This window comes from Urocitellus parryii, chromosome 15 (assembly GCF_045843805.1).
Source record: "Urocitellus parryii isolate mUroPar1 chromosome 15, mUroPar1.hap1, whole genome shotgun sequence".
NCBI lineage: Eukaryota > Metazoa > Chordata > Mammalia > Rodentia > Sciuridae > Urocitellus > Urocitellus parryii.
Genome location: NC_135545.1, coordinates 15,241,882 through 15,268,017, shown reverse-complemented (window position 1 = coordinate 15,268,017; position 26,136 = coordinate 15,241,882). Strand labels below are relative to the sequence as shown.

At 40.4% G+C, this 26,136-nt stretch overlaps 1 protein-coding gene across 2 annotated transcripts in view; it reads right to left on the bottom strand.

The window, feature by feature from the left end:
• The window catches only part of LOC113175099 (uncharacterized), a 192,123-nt gene that overhangs the window by 85,698 nt on the left and 80,289 nt on the right, over positions 1 to 26,136 (bottom strand). The window lies entirely within an intron of this gene.

The following is a 26,136-nucleotide window of genomic DNA, read 5'->3' as shown; positions in this document are numbered from 1 at the left end:
CCTGCACTGCTCCGCGCCTCCCCCTGCGCCCAAGGGGCTTTCCGGCCAAAGCGGAGCAGGGCGCGGGCTCTTCAATATTATTTTATCTTGCAAATTCAAACTATGTATAAATCTATAGCCAAACTATACTATTAGCTTGAAGACTAGATGTTATTTCCTTTAATAGCAAAGCAAGTATTGGAAAGCCTAACTAACTTATCCTTACTACCAACTATTTACCTAAGTGGAGAATTATAGTATTATTTTCATGATCTAACTTTTATTTTTTTGGGTGCTCTAATACAGATTGAAGGAAGGGCCGTGCACATGCTAGGCAAGTGTTCTGCCACTGAGCTACACCTCTAGCACTTATGTTCTAATTTTACCACTATTCTAAGAGGACTTAATATACAATTATAGCCTTGAATTCCTTGTATATATGAACCACAACACAATGAGGAAAATTCACAAGTCACAGTAATAATAACAAACATCATTCACACAAGAAAATGCTCTTGTATTTCTACATCTCCTACCACTATTACATCTATCACTTAACCCCAAAATTATTCTAGAACCTATATACTGTAAATAGAGTTTAAATAAAACACTAGAAATGTGAATTTAGGGATGGGGGTGTAATTCAGTGCTTACTCAGTGGTGTAATTCACACATGCCTGGCATGTGTGAGGCCCTGGGTTCAAACCTCAGCACCGCAATTAAATAGATAGATTAAAAAAATAAAGTAAAATAAAGGTCCTTTGACAACTAAAAATATATTTAAAACAACAACAACAAAAAGCTCTACTTACCAAGAAAGTATGCAAGAACTGCCATATCATTCCTTCACATAGAACAACACGGCTTTCTCACATTTCAAAAGACAAAAGTAATCAGTTGGCTTTAGAAGTGAAAAGCATGATGCAACTCCAAATAAAAGTAATAATTCTCTCCCCCATCATAATTTCATTTGCCACCTTATTTTAACCAATTACCCTAACAATCACTAACATTTATAAAAACACCTCTTCCCCACACCATGTGAAGACTTCTATTTCACATGCTTTTGCCACAAGCTTTACTCTAACCCTAATGTTTATTCATTTCAAACTGACACTGAATGTCTATTCAAACTTTATAATTGAGGGCTGGGGTTGTGGCTCAGTGGTAGAGCATTTGCCTAGCATGTGTGAGGCACTAGGTTCAATCCACATAAAAATAAATAAAATAAAGGTATTGTGCCTGTCTACAACTAAAAAATAAATAATAAATACTTTATGACTGACGCTCAATTCAAGTTAGATTGCTTCTCAATAACATCCATACTAGTACCACTTTTTGTCACATGATCTACTATGGAAGTTTCAAAATGATATATATTTGGACATAGATATTAATCTTTGGGTGTGTTACTGGGGATCGAACCCAGGGGTGCCCCACCACTGAACTACACCCCAAGTCCTTTTTATTTTTTGAGACACTCTGGTTGAGTTGCCAAGGCTGGCCTTGACCTTGTGATCCTCCTGCCTCAGCCTCCTGATTAACCTGGATTATAGGTATGTGCCACCATATCTGGCAATTCTAAAACATTTTTAAACTCTATTTGTATCTTTGAGAGCTCCTCAATAACGCCTTAACACTGCCTAGTGAGCTAATTCACTGTCCCAGTGTTGGCTCATTTCTTCTCTCTTTTTAATCCTCTATAACCAGGTTTTTGTTCCTCTCATTTCCAAACCTACTTGTGAGGGTCACCAATATCCTTTTGTCTTGCCAAATCCAATAGCTAATTCTTAGCCTTCATCTTACTTGACCAATGGGCAGAATCTCTCATTAACCAAATTCCCCACCCCCTTTTTTCTGTACCAGGGACTAAACCCAGGGTACTTAATCACAGCCACATCTCTAGCCTTTTTCTTTTTTTTGAGACAGGGCCTCACTAAGTTGCTGAGGCTGGTCTCAAACTTGCAATCTTCCTGCCTTAGCCTTCTGAATCGCTGAGGTTACAGGAATGCACCACCACACCCAACTCAAATCCCTCCTTTTGTTTGTCACTGGTTCCTGGTACACTACATTCCTTGATAACAAGCTATTCAGTCTCCTTTGCTAGACTAGTCTCCTTTTCTTGATTGAATGCTGAAATGCCTATGGTTTATCCTTGCACTTTGCCTTGCCTTCTGTCTAAATCAAGTCCTCCATAATTACATCCCGTTCCATGATACAAGATTAATCCCATATTTCTTATTGGTCCTGACTATTCCCACCACCTGAAGGCTTCCAAATGCTTATCTAACTTATCCATATGGATATCTAATGAGCATCTCAAATACACAACTTGACTTTCTTCTGCCAGGTTCTTAACCCTGATGACTCTATTTCCAACCTTCAAAGTACTTGACTTCAAAAGTATTTATTCTATTTTTAAAATATCACCAATTCTCATCTATTAAACCCCATTCCAAGCCACTACCGCCAATGTGAAATTCTGAACTAGTCCTCTAATGGTCTTCTTGCTATTATTATTATTATTTAGTTTTTTAGATGGATACAATACTTTTATTTATCTCTTTATTTTTATGTGGTGCTGAGGATCAAACCCAGTGCCTCATACATGCGAGGCAAGCGCCCTGACACTGAGCCACAATCCCAGTCCTGCTTTCATTATTTTTAAAAAAATATATTTTTAGTTGTAGATGGACACAATACCTTTGTTTATTTCATGTTGTGCAAGGCAGGCACTCCATCACTGAGCTACAAACCCAGCCACCCACCCCCCCACCCCTGCTTCCATTTAAAAAAAAAATATTTTTAGTAGTAGATGAACATAATACCTTTATTTTTTATTTATTTTTATATGGTGCTGAGGATTGAATCCAGTGCCTCACATGTGCTAGGCAAGTGCTCTATCACTAAGCTACAACCCCAGTACCTCAGGACTTTTAAACAAAGATCCCTTACTCATCTGCACAAAACCAGTCAGGAGCTGGTTTCCATATACAGAATAAAATTTCATTACTTGCAGTGGCCTAAAAGGTCCTATAAGATCAAATCTATTTTGGTTACCTCACCTCTCCTTTCTATTCTCACTGTCTCTGCTCTAATTGCCCTGTCTTTCTTACTAATCCTCAAATAAGTAAAGCTCAATATATCTCTAGGACTTTGTACTTCTGCTTCCTCTGCCAGAATCTATTTCCTTGATTTTTTTTCATGGCTAACTTTATTTTGGTTTCAGTTCAAAGATTACCTCCCCTGACAGATTATCCTGACTATCCTAATCTAAGAACACAGGAATTCTCAACAGACATTTCCTGGTTGGAGATACTTGTCCAAGTTTAAATATAAAAGAATATCTAGGAGAAAAAATAATTCAAAAAATAAATAGAATGATTTCCCCTGAGAGAGATCAAAGGTAGTTTTCCTTTTTAAAACAAAAGGGGAAATAGGAGAGAAGAGTGTTATACATACCCACACTGATATAATGTACCTGCTCTCCCCAAGTGTCAGGCCTTCTTTCCTTGGGCCTTTCATGAGAGTTTCACACAAACATCTCAAAGAGCTGCTACTTCACAGACCAACCATAAAACTACCAGCAACAGATGCTTTGCTGTGACCAACCCTCATTTCCCTCATCACTGTCTTCCTGTTTTGGTTCTTACCACCATCTAAGGCTCCTTTCCTTGCTCCAATAAGGAAGGCACATTTGGCTTAGGGATGATACATCCAGCTTAAAAGAAAAGAAATGGAACATGGTGATTCTTCAGGAGTTCTAGAATCAAATCAGATTCAGTGGCCAACAATGAAGAGACAGTGACAGAGGAAGGTATCATGATCCAAAGGATGATAAACACAGAAGTACACAATGAAGTACTCCATTTCTACCTCTACAAACTGAAACCTTTCCTTGGGAATGGAAATTAGAAATTCACAATGAAGGAGGCAGAAATTATATGGGGACAAATTCTGATTATTATATAAGAAGAGCTTCCTGAGTGAGGTTAGATTGCTATAGTTCTCTAATGTCCTATCCCTATCCCTGTGGGCAAGGTCCAGGCATTCCCATTCCTCCCGAGAGAAGTTGACAGACATATTACTGAAAGTCACCGGCCACTAGAACAAAAAGTTCATTCTTTATTTGTGAAAATATGGTAACAATTTTGAGGTGAAATGAGAAAGGATGGAAGAGGTCATGGAAGGAGGTGGTAAGACACAATAGACAATAGGCTATGGCTGATAATATTAATATTATTGGTCATTGAAGGAATATGTGTGCCTAAACTGTAGTAGCAACATGATTCTTAAGTACTTGTATTGCTACAGACAAACCTGTGTATAATAGGACAATTCAATTAATCAGAAAGGTCTGGAAGTAAAAAAGGGGAAATGAGAACATGAAATACTGAATGCAATCAGAACATTAAACTTTCTAATTCTAATAAACAATAATAAAATCTTTTTTGTTTTAATTATAGATGGACACAATACTTTTATTTTATTTATTTACTTTTATATAGTAATTGAAAGGTTAATAAAATAGGTACTTGTCACTCTGTTTTTCTATATGCTTAACAGAACACTGTTGAAATCTTGTTCCCAGGATGTGTTGTCCCCAACTGTGAACTGTTTGCTAATCTTGTTCCCAGGAAGTGCTGTCCCCAACTGCCAAACTGCAGGATGCACTCCCTCACTCGGTTGCAGGCAAACTGCTCACTAGCCCTGACCCATCAATGAACTTCCCTCCCTGCCCTCTCCAAGAAAAGTATATAAGCTCTGCTCAAGCAGTTCTCAGGGCTCTATCTCTCTTTGCTATAGAGAGCTCGGGCCCCAGCATGCTGGTCTCCAAATAAACCCACCCTTCTGCTTTTGCATAAGACAGTCTCTTGTGGTCTCTTACTCCGACGTTCCGCCGGACCCTTACATTTGGTGCGTTGGCCGGGAATTGCGCATCGCCGGACAGGGAGACCTCAACAAGACTCCTTTAGGGGGGTAAGTAAGGTGCCTTATCTTCTTCTTCTTCTCCTCCTCCTCCTTCTTCTCCTTCTTGTTTTTCCTTTGCGATCGCTCAGAGTCTGGTTTTGGGCTGGAGAGCGTGAGCTCTCAGGGCCTTCTGGTTTTGGGCTGGAGAGCGTGAGCTCTCAGGGCCTTCTGGTTTTGGGCTAGAGAACGTGAGCTCTCAGGGCCTTCTGGTTTTGGGCTGGAGAACATGAGCTCTCAGAGCCTTCTGGTTTTTCTGGTTTTCTGGTTTTGGGTTGGCAGAGTGTGGTTGTCAGCGGAGAGCGTGAGCTCCCCTGGCGGTGGTGGATAAACGTGTCCCTGAAGCCACAGACCACGTCTCCTCAAGGGACGCTTTGGGAGACTCTGGGGGGGACGGAAGTGCCCCCATCTGGGAGGGACAAGGTGCCCTCATCTGTATTCTGCTGCCAACCCGTCTGGTCTTGCCGGCAACTATTCTTTCTCTCAGGTTGAATTCACTGTCTATTTTTAATCTTTGCCTCTGAACTTGTGTTACACGTTTACTGTTTAGTGTGTGTCCATGTTAGTGTCACGTTTGTATTGTCCCTGTCTTTGTTCAAGTAACTTTCATTATGGGACAGAGTCATTCACTGGACTGAAGTCCGCATAAGGGCTCAGAATCTTTCTTTTTCAGTAAAACACCGGACCTGGCAGACTCTCTGTGCCACAGAATGGCCCGCTTTTGGAGTTGGATGGCCTCCAGAAGGATCTTTCTACTCCCCACTAATTTGAAAAGTCAGAAATATTGTCTTTGTCTTTCAGCCGGGGCCACATAGCCATCCAGATCAACAGCCGTATATCTTAACTTGGCAGGACCTTTGTGAATCTCCTCCTCCACCCTTTGTTCTCCCTGAGTCTCAAGATTTGACTCTGCTGGACTCTCCTCCCTTTCCTTAACCCCTGCCTTCGTTCCCCAACCCCCAACACCCTCTAAGTGATTCCCCTGATGCTGACTCAGGTTCTCCACCATTGAAGGAGGTTAAACAAGCCCAGCACCCTCCAGATGACTTCCCTGAAGCACACATAGCCCCTCCTCCCCTGGAGGAAGCTGGCCCAGCTAAAGGAACTTGCCGGCAGCGAATGATTAAAAACCCTGAAGCCCCCGTGATACTTCCCCTCCGTCCTCATGGGCCAATGATAGAGGATGACCATGGTGGAGAAATGCAAATCTACCAGTATTGGCCTTTCTCCTCTTCAGATCTATATAACTGGAAAAATAACAATCCCCCTTTTTCCGAGGACCCCACCCTGCTCACAGGTCTGATCGAGTCATTGATGTTTTCACACCAGCCTACTTGGGATGACTGCCAACAACTCTTAGGCACTCTCTTCATGACAGAGGAGTGAGAGAGAGTCCTCCTGGAAGCAAGAAAAAATATCCTCGGACCAGATGGGCAACCAACACAACTTCCCAACATAATCGAAGCTGACTTCCCCTTGAACTGACCCAACTGGGACCCCAACACCTTTGAAGGTAGGGAGCATCTGTCCACTTATTGCCGGGCTCTAATAGTGGGTCTCCAAGCAGCCGCTAGACGGCCAACTAATTTGACCAAGGTAAGAGAGATTATTCAAGGGCCTAATGAATCACCCTCTATGTTTCTAGAGAGAATTATGGAGGCATATAGGAGATATACTCCTTTTGATCCTCAGGCAGAGGATCAAAAGGCATCTGTCACGATGGCCTTTAATGGGCAAGCTGCCCTGGATATTAAAAAAAGGTTATAACGCTTAGATGGATTACAAGATATGACTTTAAGAGATTTAGTCAGAGAAGCTGAGAAGGTATACTATAAGAGAGAAACTGAGGAAGAGAAGTGAGCAAAGGGAGGATGAAAGAAACAAAAGACAGACTGAGGCATTGAATAAGGTCCTGGTCACAACAACAAATAGGCCAGAAGTTAGGAGACAGGGAGACAGAAAGGGATACCTGGGCCCATGCCAAAAGCCACATCTGGCCTCAGATCAATGTACCTACTGTAGAGAAAAAGGACACTGGGTCAAAGAGTGACCTAGAGAGAAACAGCCACGCCAACCAGCCATTCTAACTTTGGAGGATGACTAGGAAAGTCAAGGCTCGGATCCCCTCCCCGAGCTCAGGATAACTTTTGAAGTGGAGGGGACCCCAATAAACTTTGAAGTGGATACAGGGGCAATATACTCAGCCCTTAAGGCCCTATTGGGCCCTCTATCAACTAAAAGGTCTCTAATTCAAGGGGCTAACGGCAGTAAATATCAGGCTTGGACAACTAAGAGGACCATGGACCTGGGAAAAGGAAAAATCCATCACTCCTTCCTAGTGATCCCAGAATGCCCAGCCCCATTGATGGGCAGAAATCTGCTCACCAAATTCCGGGCCAGAATAACTTTTAACCCTGAAGGCCCCCAAATGGAATTTCTAAATCCTTCAGTAAAAACTCCTATAGTCATGGCTTTAACTATGTCAGTAAAAAAATGAACATCAACTCTTCACACCCCCCCAAGACTGATCAAACAGGCAAGCTATCCCAGAAATGGATAACAGATTACCCAGATGCCGGGGCAGAAACTGCTGGGTTAGGCCTCGCCGTAAAACAACCTCCAATAATGGTGGAGTTAAAAACCTCAGCCTCCCCAATTAATATTAAACAATATCCTCTGAGCAAAGAAGCTAAAGATGGGATAAGGTCCCATATTCAGAAATATCTGGCCTTAGGGGGTCCTAAGGCCCTGTCAATCGGCCTGGAACACTCCCCTGTTACCAGTAAAAAGCCAGGAACTGGGGACTATCGCCCTGTTCAAGACCTAAGAGAGATCAACAACAGAGTGCAGGACATTCACCCCACAGTACCTAATCCGTACAATCTGCTTAGCACCCTGAACCCTGAACGAAAATGGTATACTGTCCTGGGCTTAAAAGATGCTTTCTTTTGCTTGCCTCTGCATAAAGATAGTCAATTGCTGTTTGCTTTCAAATGGGTAAACCCAGAAACTGGAACGACTGATCAACTAACTTGGACCAGACTCCCACAGGGGTTCAAAAACTCCCCCACTCTCTTTGATGAAGCCCTCCACAGAGATCTCAACAACTTCAGAACTACGCACCCCGAAGTCACCCTGCTTCAATATATGGATGACCTACTACTGGCAGCCGATACCAAGGAAAACTGTGAGTCTGGGACCCAAGCACTATTATCCGAGCTTGCTCAACTCAGGTATAGAGCTTCTACCAAAAAGGCCCAAATTTGCCAGCAAGAAGTAATCTTTCTGGACTATTCCCTTAGGGGCAATAAATGATGGCTCACTAAGCCCAGAAAACAAACCGTTGTGCAGATACCACCCCCATCTAACAAGAGGGCAAATGAAGAAGCTAAATTGGCAGCCCTAAACAGAGTAACCATGTTAACACTTTCCATACGGAGGAAATATGAGTCAGAAGATTTAACTACATCAGAGCACCCTGAAAACTTAACATCTGAGGACACTGACACTGAACTCCTTGACAACACTGAACCCAACTTGCAATTTCAGAAAGCCCTACACTACGTTAAAAATGTACATCAACTCACTCACCTTGATTCAAAGAAACTGCAGGCATTCCTAAAAGATCAAGAACAGAGTTTTCCACTAACCGGCTCACAGCAAAAGGAAAAAACTGAACGGGTAATAAAAGTCTGTCGGGTCTATCAATTGGTTAATGCTTACCCCTCCAATCTTCCTATAGGAAGGCGTCTTCGAGGAACCAGACCAGGACAATTCTGGGAAGTGGACTTTACTGAATTAAGCCAGCAAGGTATGGACTTAAATATCTCCTAATCTTTGTAGATACATTTTCAGGATGGAATGAAGCCTTCCCCACAAAAAAGAAACGGCACAAATGGTGGTCAAGAAGATCCTAGAAGATATTTTTCCAAGATACAGCCTGCCTAAGGTAATAGGGTCTGATAATGGACCGGTGTTCGTGGCCCAGGTAAGTCAGGGGTTAACCAGGACCCTGGGGATTAACTGGAGGTTACATTGCACTTATAGACCCCAGAGCTCAGGACAGGTAGAAAAAATGAATAGAACCATTAAAGAGACCTTGACAAAATTAAGCTTGGAGACCGGCATAAAAGATTGGACTATGCTCCTGCCTTATGCACTGTTTCATGCAAGAAAAATGCCCTCTGTTTCTTTGTGTAACCTCACCCCCTATGAAATTCTCTATGGTGCCCCTCCTCCAATAAGGGACCTGACCCCAACTCTAAGACCTAACGATTCTTTTCACACCCCCTTGCTTGACAGACTTAAAACTTTTGAAAAAACTCAGTGATGCCTGTGGAAACAGCTGGCCACTGCCTACCAACTTGGGAATGAAGGAACTCCACACCGATATCAAGTGGGAAACTTCATCTATGTAAGACGACATCAGGTGTCATCCCTAGAACCCCGCTGGAAAAGACCATACCAGGTGCTACTTATAACACCTAAAGAGGTAAAGGTAAATGGAATCACTTCCTGGATCCATGCCTCTCATCTCAAGCCTGCGCCCTGTCCAGATTCTGGTTGGAAATTGAAAAAGACTGGTAACCCTCTCAAATTGCGTATTCGCCGTGTGGATAAGGCTATAGACTCTCCCCTTGACCACCAGTGGTCCTAACCCTCATCAGCCCGTACAACAGTGATGGCTAATCTCAAATCATGTCAGCTGGCTATAGGTCTTTCCTATTGAGATATCCCTGATGAAAAAGATCCCACTAAAATTCCATTAAATCCCTTCCATACCAGATAATAGAAACAAACATTATGGATGTAGAGACACTCGAGCCAGATGTAGGTTGGTTAACCTAGATTACTATGTTTGCTCGGCGAACTATCAAAGCCACAAACAGTCACAGCTATGTTGGGGAAAAACCGACTTCTTCTGTAAGTCATAAGGATGTAAACATACAGGGGCTACCTGATGGAACCCAAACCTCCGCCGGTTCTCAGACCATTGCCCCTTGCTGAAGTAACAGATACTGAGGTATCTCTCCACCCATTCACTCCTCTCTTCTCCTGTCAATGTCCACACCGGGTCCCACCAGGTCCTCCTACCAGCTAACCCAAAGCTCCAACCAGCTGAGGAGAGCCCTCAGACCCCTATCCGAGATGTAATGAAAATGGCCTTTAAAGTTGCTTTGTCATCACTGAAAACAGGTTACTAAAAATTTAAAGTCCCTCACAGACTTTTTGGGATACTCACTCCCGTCTTCCCCTCTGCTCTACCTGTTCTACTACTCGAGTTTTTGTTGCTAGGAAAATCCCAAACCCCTTTCCCATTATTCTTTTACATCTCTCCTTCCTCATTCTCAGATCCATGGAGCTGCTCTCAGCACCGCCTTCCCCGTCCTCCCCCTCTGTACCAGGCCCACAAAACTGACCTTCTTCAGAAGTCTTCACTATGGCTGACTTTAGGACTTTCAGCAAAAGAGTCCCTATAAAAGAGTTCAGTATAGATAAACTTCCTCTTTTCATATTGCCCTGTTCTACTTGGCCACTGACTGGAAAAATCAGCACTCCTAAGCTAGACACCCCCTTACTAGTTTTTCACAAAATATGTGAACAAGGCCTCTGGCCTTGAGCTGGGGCTTCACAGAGATGGCTACATTTCTAAGATAAAAAGTTATCAACTGGGCTCCATGGTAACAGCTGGCAAGGAAAAAGAAAAAGTTCTCCCCCTCCCAGGTGTCCTTGAAAAGTTAACTTGCCCAGAACAGAGAAAGAAAAAAAAAAAAAAAAAAAAAAACAGAAACAAAAACTGCTTTTTGTAAACTTCTGCAGACTGGAAACTTCTGAGCCCCTTCCCTTACATGTTGAGTACAAAATTCTAAAACTACCTAAACTTGGGTTACAAGAGATTAATTGATTACAACAGAAGCAATGCCCTCTGAATCCGGTTGCAACCAAATAAGACTGTTTCCCTGTCTTCAGTGCTATCTTAGGTGCCTTGCCTTGCCCGTCCCTGCAACAGTATAATTCTATATACTTAAACATTATTTATGTTTTCATAAAATGGTCAACAGATGTGATTAATTATGTAATGGTGCAGATGTTTCCCAGAGTGCTCTATCATGACGCAGGTTCATTTAAAGATCAAATAAGGGGACATACAACCTGGTTCCGCTGGGAACCTGTAGCCCTCACTCTAGCCATCTTATTAGGAATGGGAATTGCTGTAGGGGTGGGCACAAGGACTACTGCCCTGGTCCGTGGGACGCAACAAATGACCCAATTAGAAACAGCAATGGACCAAAACTTAAAGATATTAGAAACCTCCATCACAGCTTTACAGGAATCTTTAACCTCTCTCTCTGAAGCTGTTTTACAGAACAGGCGAGGGTTGAACCTCCTCTTCATGAGAGAAGAGGGCCTTTATGTTGCATTAAAGAAAAATTGTTGTTTTTATGTCGACCATACTGGAATTGTAAAAGAATCTATGAGTAAACTAAGAAGACGCCTTGAAGAACGTCAGAGAGAAAAAAAAAACCCCAAAAAGGATGATATGAGTCTTGGTTCACACAGTCCCCCTAGTTAACTACGCTTTTATCAGCCTTGGCCGGTCCTCTAATAATTCTTATATTGTTGCTAACATTAGGACCCTGTTTGCTCAACCGTGTAGTTTCCTTTCTCCAATCCCAAAATTGGACAAGTCAAACTTATGGTAATCAGACAACAATATACCCCACTAGCAGACACAGAATGTGACACACCCCAATGATCACTTTTATGATTAAAAGTAGCCAGAAAAAGAAGTGGGGAATAAAAGGTTAATAAAATAGGTACTTGTCACTCTGTTTTTCTATATGCTTAACAGAACACTGTTGAAATCTTGTTCCCAGGATGTGTTGTCCCCAACTGTGAACTGTTTGCTAATCTTGTTCCCAGGAAGTGCTGTCCCCAACTGCCAAACTGCAGGATGCACTCCCTCACTCGGTTGCAGGCAAACTGCTCACTAGCCCTGACCCATCAATGAACTTCCCTCCCTGCCCTCTCCAAGAAAAGTATATAAGCTCTGCTCAAGCAGTTCTCAGGGCTCTATCTCTCTTTGCTATAGAGAGCTCGGGCCCCAGCATGCTGGTCTCCAAATAAACCCACCCTTCTGCTTTTGCATAAGACAGTCTCTTGTGGTCTCTTACTCCGACGTTCCGCCGGACCCTTACATAATGAAGATTGAACCCAGTGCTTTACACGTGCTAGGCAAGTGCTCTAGCACTGAGCCACAACTGCAGCCCAACAATTAATTCTTATGAAAATAAGTCTTCCCTTCTCTTCTCCTTTTAAACAAAAAGATAAACAAGATTGATAGACTCTTTCCAAACAATTTTTGCCAGGTCTCCAGACTAATAGAATTTGAAAATAACTTAAGAAATTCTGGTCCATGAAGAGCAAGCTTTAGAAAACATTCTAATATTTCATGCATGTAATTTTAACATCTGAAAATAGGTTTTTGTATATTTATGGTGGGAAGTATTTAGTAACTTTCAACAAAGTGGGATGTTAATTTTTGTACAGTCTATGGGCATTTACACATATTTTTAATGTATTAAGATTTGGTAATTATTTGCACATGAAATTAATAAAATAGTTACTTCCTGTTATGATTTGTGAATTCCTTAAGACCTTGGTTTTTAAAAATAACTCGATATGAGAAATAATACTACATCTTTATATTTTAAAAATTGTATTGCTGCTCAAGAAAGGTACCCTGTTGTCAAAAAGACATACATTCATAATTGTACATTCAGCATTGTAAATAACCTTATGAAATCCTTTTTTAAATTGAAGCTATTCAAAATAAAAATTTAAATTTAAAAGCTCTGGACTGGCACATTCTGGCCATCTCCAAGGCAAACCTCACTGAAAACCATCTTCACTCACTGGTTCCTGGGTGAGATTGATATGATGATAAGTAGAATAATACCCCCCACCACCACGCAATGTCCATATCCTATTCCCTTGAACCTGTAACTACATTACCTTACATGACAAAAGGGACTTGTCAGGTGTGATTAAGGATCCAGAGATATGGGAAATTATCCTAGATTACTTGGCTGGGCCTAATGTAATCACAAGGGTATTTAAAATTATTGAAAAAACAGGGAAGTCAGAGGAGGAGACCTTATTATAAACATACAAGTCAAAATGATATGATTCTTGACTTTGAGAATGCAAGGAAGCCACAAGCCAAAGACTGTGGGCATTCTCTAGATCCTAGAAAACATAAGGAAACAGATTCACCTCTAGAATATCCAGAAAGAACACAGCTTGGCTGATACTCTGATTGAAGCCCTATCCTACCCATGACAGACTTCTGACCTCCAGAAGTATAAGAATAAACTTCTTGTTTTTCTTTTTTTGGTACTGGGGATTGAACCCAGGGGTGCTTTACCACTGAGCTATATCCCTAGCTCTTTTTATTTTTCTGAATCAGGATCTTACTAAGTTATAGAGGATGGTCTTGAACTTGTGATCCTCCTGCCTCTAGAGTAGCTTGAATTATAGGTGTGAGCCACTGGGTCCAGTAATTTCTTTCTTTCTTTTTCTTTTTTGTTTTTTTAGACAAATTTATTTCTGTTACAGTAACAACAGGAATACAAGGGTCAAGATCTCTTTCTTCACAGGACTCTATCCCACCCAATTTTAAAAGTTTCACAGAAAATCTTGTCACACACTGAGAGAACATCCAAAGAGAAATGCTGTCATTTCCAACTAGAAAAACTATGTAGAGAAGATCAAGGTTTACTACATGTCCCTATTAACAATTCATCTCTACCTCATCAAACCATGGTACTAAGACTGCTCTTAAGAGGAGGTATTTCAGCCGGGCTTGGTGACACACCTATAATCCCAGCAACTTGGGAGGCTGAGACAGCCTCAGCAATGGGGGTGATACACTAAGTAACTCAGAGAGACCGTGGCTCTATAAAAAATACAAAAATTGGGCTGGGGATGTGACTCAGTAGTTGAGTGCCCCCTGAGTTCAATCCCTGCCCACCACCTCGTTAAAAAAAAAAAAAAAAAAAAAAAGAGGACTTATTTCTGCTCCCTCAGGGCTCCTAGTAAGGGACTATGCATGTGAAAAATGTAAAAGGATCCGATGAATGAACATCTAAACAATGGACAGAGGGAAAATGTTTAGAGAAGTCAGTGGTTTTTTCCTAGTATCATTTATTGGAATAGGAAATGTTTGGGACCAGTTCTCTTAGGGAACCAAAAAAGGCAGAAAATTTTGGGATACAAAAGTCCAATATTCACATCACACAATGAAATGATTGTCCTTCAAGAAGGAAAGAAGGAATAATGACTCACATGTGGCATAGTTTTTAAAATTGTCAGTACACATCTTTTCTCCGAGTTTCTCTCCTGGAAATGTGCAGAATCCAAGATGCCAATGCTGGAGAAATAAAAGAAGCCATGAGATCAGACTTGCCTCAGAGCTCACAAAATGAGTGACTCTGAACTACTTAAACTTTCCCTCTTTGAGGGAATTTGGAAAAATCTCAGCCCTCCCACAAATCCAATGAAAACCAGCTAGAGCAGAAGAGATTCAGGATAGAATTTTCCTTAATTCCATGATGTCAAACAGGACGCTAAAGGTGCTACTTTCCTAGGGTACCTTCACTCTACAGTAGCATAGGAAAGAACATGCCCAGGAAATTCCACATCCGGAGTCTTGTGCATAATAGGCAAATACCACTGATTGACATCCCCAAACACAGAACTTAGTTTTATAGATAAGGGATGTAAAAAGTGGAAACAAAGCACATCAAACAGATTTGTCATTTCAAAGTCCTTGTAAAGTGGGAACAGGAAGAGAGATCAATAGAAAAATTACTGATTAACATCAGATTACTTCAGGCCACTTTTTTTTTTTAATTGTAGATGGACATAATACCATTATTTATTTTTATGTGGTATTGGGAATTGAACCCAGTGTGCCTCACACATGTAAGGCAAGCACTCTATCACTGAGTTACAACTCCAGCCCACTTTAGGTTACTTTTTAACAAGGATTAAATGATTTAAGGATTAAAGTAGAGGAAAATTCGTTATTATACCAATTGAACCTGGCCTGTTTCAGAAACTGGGTTGTCTCTCCTGATTTCTCTGAAGATTAGATGACAACTTGTTTTTGATTTGGTGGCAAGGAACCTCAGCATGATTGATTCCATTTTGATAATATATGCTAAGGTTAGTGAAGGAGGCTAGTCCAATATTATGGCCTCCTACAATTTTATTTAGTATCAGGAAGGTACTTTACTTATGTTTACCTGCAACTCAGGAACTACCAAATGGAAAAGATGCATAAGCAAGGTATGAGGTGGAAGTATTTTACCCAGCTTTCATGTCCTTCCAGAAAAGCAACCCTCTTAGGACCTCAATGTGTTCTTCAGCCCCTCAGCATGGTAATAACCCCCTGAACAGTGACTCAAGCCCAAATGACTGCCGACAACATCTCCAACTCCACTGTCTACACCCTTCCCACTGCCTATATCAGTTCTTTTTTGCCTGTTTGCTCTTTCCCATAAAAGAAAATTCCTTCTGCCTGAACCTTGAGATGGTTGCAGATCTTATGGTTGTAGTATGCTCCCAATTACACCAGTTTCCTTCCCTTATAGCAATGATCCTTTGCATAAAGTCTCCAAGCTCAGGTTACAAAAGCAATGAGGGTTAATTCACAAGATGGTGAAAGTACATACAGCAGGCCACCTTTAGGAGTTTGACTTCAAGGGCTGAGGATATAGGTCAGTTGGTAGAGTGCTTCCCTTGTATGCACAAAGCTCTGAGTTCAATCCCCAGCACCATACACACACAAAAAATAATTAATTGAAAAAAACTGAAGTATGACTTCAAGAGTGAACAAGTGGGCTGGGGCTGTAGCTCAGTGGCAGAGCATTTGCCCAGCATGTGTGAGGGTTTGATCCTTGCACTGCATAAAAATAAACAAATGATATAAAGACATATTGTCCATCTACAACTACCAAGAAACAACAAAAAAAATACTGAACAAGTGAAAATCCTCAAATTATAGTCACTTTTTTTGCCATAGTTTTGTAGGACTGATTTTTTTTTTGAAATATTGATCTTGCATTTGCATCTTTCTTGAATTCAATGTTGCTTGAGTGATACCCAAGAAAAGCTAATGAGAAAGTAAATAATAAGGAACAAGATTTTCTTGGGTAGAATGTAGTTTGAAGAGTGAGAAGCCATTATAGTAAGATTTTGACTCCCATGACCAATTTTCACCCATTGGAGGTAATAACATCCTCACTGAGAATACATGGGCTAAAATTAATATAAAGATGTAAATTCCCTACAAGTGGATAAGATATTTGATATATGATAGAGATGCAAATAAAGCATCAAAAAGTATGGACCCAGAAACATTAAATTTAAATTCAATGAGCAAGAAAATTAAAAAGTAAGAATAGCCAGAAAATACCTGGAAAAAAAAAAGAGAACAGAGATAAAAAAAAAAATTATAAAGTCCATGTCATTGAAATGCTAGATCTTGGCATATAAATAGATATACAGGATAATGGAATATAATAAAAATCTCTTATCTCTGTGCAAGATGGACTATTTTAATAAATGTTAGTAAAAAAGGTAAAATCAGATCTATGTATAAAACATATGTATATGTATACATATGTATACCACATACTAAGATTAGCTGCAAATAAATAAGAGCTCTAAATACTATAAAACAAAATCATAAAAGTGCTAGAAGGAAAAACTCGCTGTGTTCTTCTTAACTCCAGAAGGAAAAAAACCTTTCTATGACTTAAAATTATATGGATAAATTTTACTACATTTAAAAATTGCATGAGATACAAAAACATACAGACACATGATAAATTGGGGGGGATTCGAAACTTATATTGAAAAGGGTAACTTTCAAGATCAAATGAGCTTCATTTTACAAATCAAAAGAAAAAAGTTGAGGAAAAGATGAAAATCATGATTTAAAATGTACATAAGAGGGCTGGGGATATAGCTCAGTTGGTAGAGTGCTTGCCTCAAATGTACAAAGCCCTGGATTCAATCCCTAGCACCACCAAAAAACCAAAACAAATATATAGAAGAGCTGAGTGTGGTAGTGCAAATCTCTTAATTCCAGCTACTCCTGGAGGCTCACGTAGGACAACTTAACCAGGCACTTCATGGGCAATACTCACTTTTTTCCTCCTTTGAGAATGCATGTTTTAGGAGAAAGAGGAGAGGGAATTTTATAATAGGGAACATTATGCAGATAGCACGTAAACACTAATGGGTATAACATCACCACAAGTGGGACACCACACTTTTCAGAACCTCATGATGTGATGCAACAGGTACCAACCATGAACTATTTTTGCCTAAAAAGGTGATTTAGGTAAAATCTGATCTGAATCTAGATCTAGCTACACTTTTGCAGAAATATAGGGAATGTGGTTACAAATTTATACACTACAAGGAATCTATTATCCAAAAGTAAGATGTGGAATAGCCTACAGGTCAAATGATACAGGTTTTGTACAAATCAGTAGCACCAATTATATGAAGACAAAAGCAAAAAAATAGGAGGGAACTGACATGGATTAAACAGGGTTTAAAGTTTGGCACCAAAACGCAATGTGTGTAATTTACCTGGATCAACTGTAAAAATCTATCTATGAAACTAGGGAAATTTGAATATGGACTGGTTATATGATAGTATGAAACTACTGTTAGTTGATATAACAGTATTTTCATACTATCATAGGAAGAAAATGGGTAAAGATTGATAGAAGGTATGTTCTTAATTATAGCTATACTGTATAGCTATACTGTTAGAAACATTAAGATTTATACTTTCTATTCTGCTTGAAATTTTAATAAAGTTAAAATCAAAAGGTCTTCAAAGTTCCTTCCAGAAGTGTAATTATTTTTATCAAAATCTTGGCTCAGAAAGGATTGATATGTAACTGGGTAGAAAGGAGAAGTCTGGTGTAGCTAGAAAGCATAACTATAGTATCACTGGCTGGCTGGTTCCTCCTCAGGAAGATGTTGTAGGACACAGAAAATGCCTTGAAAAGAATGAAATCTGAGGGAAGAAAGAAAATGTTAACTTACTTTATGCAAGACTTTCAGGGCTGGGGTTGCAGCTCAGTGGTAGAGCACTTGTCAAGCACATGTGAGGAAATGGTTTCGATCTTCAGCACCATATAAAAATAAATAAAAATAAAGGTATTATGTCTATCTACAACAAAACAATATTTTTAAAAAGATTTTTAAAAATAACGGCTTTCAAATGTGGAAGTCCTCCCTGTGTACCTCTCTTAGAAAAAGCAGCAGAAAAAACAACCAAAGGACACTAAATCTTCCTCAAAGTCCACAAAACTATTTAGGACCACCTCTACCCAACCTCAGGCAAGAAAGCCGTCCTCCCCACCCCAAAGGGCTCTCAAGGTGGAATGGGACATCTACTAATGTTATAGTTAAAGCTTCATCCTAGGGTTTCATAAACTGACTTCCAGACGCCTCGTCCTGCCCCCAGACAGATGAAGCCTCTCAGGGAGGCCTCCAGTGGGCCCCAGATACAGACAGATGAGGTCACACAGGGAGATCTCCAGGGAGACAGTGACAACGTCCAGTCCCAGGGAAGGTGTAAGCGATTGCGTCCAATCTGACCTTTTCCCCCACAGAAGAGTCAACTCACCAGAACTGACAGGCCGGCAGGAGGCTTTTCAGAGCGTCCTAGGACGGATTGGAGTCGTCCTCAGAGTGAGGCTGAGGAACGTCTCTCAGGAGCTCCCCTCTACTCAGGGGCCGAGGTCCAAAGGCCCGTCATTGGAGGCAAATTTGGCGTGAGGGTAGGGAAGAAATGGATCCCGGGGAGCCCCCAGATGTTTATAGTTAAAGCTTCCTCCCAGGGTTTCATAAACTGACTTCCAGACCACTCACGTATAATCGAATCAAGCCTTTATTGAAGCACACCGGTGGCGGCTGACCAGAACATAAAGCTGTTCCCCTGGATCAGCCCCGAACAATTTACAAGGGCGCTCCTTATAAGCCTGAAAACCGCAAAAGAGAGGTTAGGTTACAGGAGCAGGACAGTGCAGTCAAGCGGAGGGAAGCCTAACCAGTCACAGTTAGCCGAGTCACTCCAGTTACAGAAACAGAGCCCCATTACCCTAGTTACAGAAACAATGCCCCATTAGGTAGTTCCATGTTCTTAAAGGTTTCTTTAGCAGAAGGAAAAGAACATCTTGCCCCAGTCATGACTCTTCTACTTGGCATGGTTGTTTTATAGGATGAAGTCATAAAACAAAATGGAGTCACATTTGCTCCTACTACCACACTAGCATCTTCCTTTGATGCTTTCAGGGGTTAAATCCACATTAAAAGACAGTCTTCAAAAGAGCCTCGTTCTCTGTAAAGTGAAAGAACGGTGGCAGCTGTAATGAAGCAATTCTCAGCTGGCAGAACTCCTCCCTTTTACACAAAGGAACATTAGAGAGGTGGAGAGGAAACCAGCGGCCACGAACATTAGCCTCCAACGCGGTCCTACAAGCGCGCGCACACATGCATCCAGCGTTAAAATACTACAAGTTATACCCTTCCCTCCTCGGACTGACTCCCGCTTGCCAAGATAACGCTGGGGATCGTGCCGGAGGACTCTCCAGCGGCCACACCCATCAATTTCAGAGCGGTGGAACACACCTAGTACCAACAGGCCCTCGCTGATCTCGGAACTAAAGTGACGGTGTCTGTTTCCTGGCGGAGGGAGACACCGCTATCCCACCCCGGCAAAGCCGACTTCCTGGAAATAGTCTGGAGCACTCAGATCTAGAAGAAATGTCCTCCAGAGCCAGCGCTCTCCCTTTTACTGTCAGCATGGAGCCCCTGACAGCACTCCGCTTCCCCCCCCCCCCCCCGCATTCTACGGGAGCTGTCTCCTGCTCCAACCCTAAAACGGGGGCGGGTCTTAGGGAGGGTTCCGGTTCCCAAGACCGCGGCACACCGGATATTTGCGTGAAGACGAAAGGGCATTCGTGTATGGAATGTCGCAGCGCCGCAAAGGCCTTCGGGAAACGTGGTCTACAGCGGGATACAAGCAGGGTCAGGGTGATTCCAGGCCTGATGGTGAGGTCCAGAATGGACACCGGGCTGGAATCCCATCTGAGCGGTCTTACTCAGCTGGCTCCCCAGAACTTCTAGAAAATCTCACACAAAAAAGGTTACATCTTATTACAATGCCTTCAAGGAAATGTAGTCCGTAACTGGAAAAACTGCAAAAGGCTGCGGGGCAGGGTCTGGATTTCTTTCAGATAAATCTACGTCTAGGATGCGGTCGCCACAGTAACCAGGTTGCTGAACGTTTCCGGGGCCGGGGCGGGGGATGATACCTGCTTCACAGCCGTGTGTGTGTGTGTGTGTGTGTGTGTGTGTCTGTCTGTCTGCCTGCCTGCCTGTCTATCAGTCCCAATGTCCCCTGTGGGGGGAAAAAAGTGGGGAAAGGCTGTGGCTGTCCTTGTGAATGTGGTGCATATTAGCTTGAGTTTGAGACTGAGGTGGGATATTGGTCCATTTGGGATTGTGCATGAGAGGGTCTTTGGGAAGGACAGATGAGGCTGGGGAATTTTCAGGAAGTAGGCTTATTTAAGCTGCAGCGGTCCAGAGGGGCTAATGCCTAAAAATCTTTGGACTCCGAGTCTGGAAATTCTTTTAGATTTATACTTAGTGGGGATTGGGGGTTCACATAACAGTTACTCTCTGTCCTGTATTCTTAGGCTAGACCATAATTTCACATGTTTTGTCTGCAAACCTGGCATTACAAGAAAGAGAAAGCTTCAGACCACACTGAGCTTTCTGCAGTACTCATGTGAAATCATGTTGACACTCCAAAAATCTTTCTGACCAGAAGAGAATCTTAATTATGGCAAGGGTCTTTGGGGTGGGGGTACCTGGTCTACTTCTGTATGACTAGCTTTGAGGATGTTATCAGACTTAGAAAGAAAGACAATGATATTTGGGTTCTTACAGAATTTTATAAATTACGTTGAGAATTGACCTTTGGTAGTGATTGTGGGAAAAGAAGTATGTGAACATAGTATTGTGAGAATGAGAGAAATTGTTAAGAGTTATCATTAAAACTCTAAGCATCAATTTCTTCACCTTTAAAATAAGAACAACAGTCATGTGAGGCTTTAGAACATTGCTGTCCAGTAGAACAAAACTGGATCCCATTTTTTAATATCAGTGCTATTCAGTACTGTAGCTACTAGTGATATCTGGCTATTGAGAACCTGAAAATGTGGCTGGTTTGACTAAGGAACTGGACCTTTTAATTTCATTTAATTCTAATAAACTTAGAGTTAAACAGCTATATGTGACTTGCAGTGTTACTTTTGGACAGTGCAACCTGGAAGATCAATTTGCCTTAAAAATTTGAAGGAGGTGAAAGTTAAAGTAATTCACGTATCAAATATTTGAAAATTGAAATGGGAAAGAGATGAAAGGAAATTCAAACTGAGCTTTAGTCTTTCTTTTTTTTTAAATTGAGGAATAATTTATATAAAATCCATAAATATTGCATATTCACCTCAATGATCCTTTACATACACAGGCAATTGCCACACACTGATCAAGAATGTTTCTTTGTGCTGGATATGATCGTATATGTCTGTAATACTAGCTGATCGGGAGGCCGAGGCAGGAGGATCACACATTCAAATCCAGCCTTAGCAACTTAGCAAGATCCTAAGCAACTTAGTGAGACCCTGTCTCTAAATACCAAAAAAAAAAAAAAAAAAATCTTCCTTTTGCCCCAGATTCCACCCAGAAATGACCAATATTTGAACTTCTAAAACCTTAGGTTAGTGTTGGGGTATTCTTTTTCTTTCGCTCTGTTTTTTCTGTGGTACTGGGTATTGAATCTGGGGTACTCTATCTCTGAGCTGTACCCCCAGCCATTTTGATTTTTTATTTTGATACAGGATCTTTCTGAGTTGCCTAAGCTAGCCTTGCGGTCCTCTTGCCTCAATCTTCCAAGTAGCTGAGATTATAGGCATGCACCAAAGAGCCCAGCAGTTTGGGGGTATTCTTGAACTTCATGTGAATGCAGTCAGAATAAATGATATGTCTGTCTTGTTGCCATCCACAATGACTCTGAATTGTCTTTTTTTGTTGGGTGTGGCAATAATTCCTTTAACCAGCTAATAAATATTTTAGGTTTGGTAGATCTAATGGTTTCTGTAACATCTCTTCAACCCCTTTAAGTGGCATGAAAGCAGTCACAGATGACATATAAACATCACTGTGTTCACAAAATATTATGGGGAACTAGAATTGGTGGCACACATCTGTAATTCCAGTTACTTGGGAGGCTGAAGCAAGAGGATCAAAAGTTTGAGACCAGCATTGATGACTAAGCAAGGCCTTATCTCAAAATAAAATTTTTAAAAGGACTGAGGATGTAGTTCAGTGGTAAAGTACCTCTCTAGCATGGATGATGTACTGGGTTTAATGCCTGGTACTGAAGAAAAAATAAAACAAAAAACTTGATGGACATGGAAATTTGAATTTCACATAATTTTGATATATCAGAAAATGCTATTTTTTAACCACTTAAAACTATTGTTAGGTTAATGACCATGCAAAACTACAGTGATGGGCTGGCTTTAGTCTACAGACTGTAGTTGTTCAATCCTTATCATAATTTAATCTATTTTGTATTGGTAGACACTTGTGTGTCTTCTGGTATTTTTGCTATTATGACATTTAACATTCTTGAAATATCTTTTGGTAGACTTAGCGCTCATTTCTGTGGGGAATCTAATAGTGTAATAGCTGGGTCATAAGTAGGCATATATTTTCTAATATGTGTGTATATACATATTTGTAGATACTGCCAAAGTATCTATATACCTTCACATACCTTTCCAAAGTGGTTGTGTCAGTTTACATCTCTATCAACAAAGTAAAAGATTTCAGCTGCTCTTCTTGGCCTTCTTAAATTTTGTAATATTAATAGGTGAGTAGTGGTAACTCAGTGTGATTTTAATTTGTGTTTCTCTGATGAACGTTCAGGTTAGCCATTTGAATATCCTCTATGTCGAACTGCTTCTTCAGCTCTTGACCATTTTACTAAAATCAATTTGTTCTTTTTTCTGTTTATTTATAGGTACTTGCATATCCTGGAAATGAGGCCCTTGTAGGATATATGTATTGATACATGTTACAGGTATTTTTCCCCCAGGTTATCAATTGCCTTTTCACTCTGATAATGAAATCTTTTTGAAGAACATATGCTCTTCATTTGAATGAAATCAGTTTATTAGTCTTTTATTTGTAGTCCATGGCTCATTCTGTTTAAAACTTTTCCCTACCATTGCAGACAAAGTGCTATGTTTGGCTGCTTTTGTCCTTTTCAAAATTCATGTTGAAACTTAATCCCTAATGTAACAGTTTGGGGAGGTGGGACCTAATTGGAGGTATTTAAATTATCAGGGCCCAGACCTCTTGAACAGATTAATGACACTATATAAAGGGCTTTGGGGGCACACCCATAATCCCAGAGGCTGGAGAGGCTGAGGCAGTAGGATCACAAGTTCAAATCCTCAGCAAAAACAAGGTGCTAAGCAACTCATCAAGACCCTGTGTCTAACTAAAAACCAAAACAGGGCTAGGGATGTGGCTCAGTAGCCAAGTACCCCTGAGTTCACTCTCCGGTACTAAAAAAAAAAAAGAAAAGAAAGAAAGGGCTTGCTGTACTGGATTTTCATTCTCTCTTTTGTTCTTCTGCCGTATGAGGACACAGCATTTGTCTCCACCTGCCCTTCTGCCTTCCCCTGTAGCAGGAAGGCCCTCACCAGAAACAGGATGCCAGTGCCTTGATCTTGGACTTCCCATCCTCCAGAACTGTAAGGAAGTAAATATCTGTTCTTTATAAAATACTCAGTCTCAGGTACTCTGTTATACTAGCACAAAATAGACCAAAAATAAGGGTATTCTATTTTCCTCCTAGAAACATTATTGTTTTACCTTTCATATTTAGGACTGTAATCCATCTCAAGTTTTTTATTTGTTTTTATGTAGAGGTCAAGATATATTTTTTCTCACATATATATAAGTTATTGCTGACACTGTTTATTGAATTTCAGTGCTGCCTCTTTAACAGATCATGTGACCTTATGTGTGTGGGTATATTTCTATATTCTACTTTGTTTTATTGCTATATGTACATAATTTTTATAAGATTAAGTATTGAAATTTTATGCTATAAATTGTAAACTGTAATTTTTTTATATTATGCTTACATCTTTTTAAATACCTTTATTTTATTTTATTTATTTTTATGTGATGCTGAGGATCGAACCCAGGGCCTTGCACGTGCTAAGCGAGTGCTCTACCGCTGAGCCATAGCCCCAACCCCTAAACTGTAATCTTTTTGATTTTTTTTTTTTTTAGTTGTACATGGACACAACACCTTTATTTCATTTATTTAAATCTACATGGTGCTGAGGATCCAACCCAGTGCTCACACATGCCAGGTGAGCACTCTGCCACTGAGCCACAACCCCAGCCCCATGTAATTTTTTTTTTCATTGTAGATGGACACAATACCTTTTATTTATTTTGACGTGGTGCTAAGGATCGAATCTTGTGCCTCACAAGTGCTAGGCAAGGGCTCTACCACTGAGCTACAACCCCAGCCCTCAAATGTATTCTTTTATTTTTTTTCCTCTTAATTTTAAAATTTATTTTTAGCTGTAGATGGACATAATACCTTTATTTTATCTGTTTATTTTTATATGATGCCAGGGATCGAACCCAGTGCCTCAAGCATGGTAGGCAAGCAGTCTACCACTGAGCCACAGCCCCATCCCCTAAACTATATTCCTTAGCAACCTTAACATGGCAACTCTTGGTCCTGGGCATTTCCATATGTATTTCAAGAACCAATTGGTTGATTTACCCAAATAAAACTGAATTTCCCTGGATTTTCTTTGAGTCTATAAATATAGGGTGAATTAACAAATACCAGACATATAAAAAACTGCTATAACTCAACAATTAAAAAATAAATAAATAATGGGCAAAAGATTCAAATAGCCATTTTTCCAGATAGAAAAATGACTGATAAGCCTATGAAAAGATGATCAATTATATTAGTCAGTAGGCAAATGTGATATTACTTCATATCTACTAGAATGGCTAGAATCAAAAAGAAAAATAATAAGTATTGTTGAAGATATGAAGAAATTAGAACCCTCAAACATTGCTGGTAGAATTTAAAATGTATAACCACTATAGAAAACAGTTTGGCTGTCTTCAAAAAGCTAAGCATGGAGTTACCACATGAGTTAACAATTCTACTCCTAGGTATGTAAGAGAATTGAAAACTTGTGTTCACATAGGAAATTCTATAGAGATAGATGATTAATAATTGCTTGGGTGTGGAGGGTGTGAGATAAGAATTGGGAAAGATTGCTAATGGGTTTAGAGTTTCTTTTTTAGGTGATTAAAATGTTCTAAAATTAGATTATAGGAATGTTTGCACACCTGTGAATATTTTAAAAACTAGTGAATATTTTAAATGGGAGCATTCTACATTAATTATATTTCAGTAAAACTTTTTTGACACGGTAAAAAGCCTTTCCAATAAAATTTACATAACATTAGTGAGAGTAACTTAATAAAGACCTAAAGAAATGCAGAGACATGGGTCTGGAGTTGTGGCTCAGTGATAGAGTGCTTGCCTCACCCATGGGTTCAATCCTCAGTACCACATAAAAATATATAAATAAAATAAAGGTATTGTGGCCATCTACAGCTAAAAATATTAAAAAAAAAAAGTAGAAGCAATGCAGGGAGGTGCACGTGTTTGTAAATTGGAAATCTTGGTATAAGATGTCCTTTATATTTTCATACGAATTTTAGGATCAGTTCATCTATCTCTGCCAGAAAGCTAGCTTGAATTTTCATTGGGATGATGTTCAATCTGCAGATCAATTTTGGGAGAATCACTATCTTTTTTATTTAATATTTTCTTAGTTGTCAGTGGGCTTTATTTATTTTTAAGTGGTACTGAGAATCGAACCCAGTGCCTCACACATACTAGGCAAGTGCTCTACCACTGAGCCACAACTCCAACCCTGAGAATCACTATCCTGAGTCTGTTTT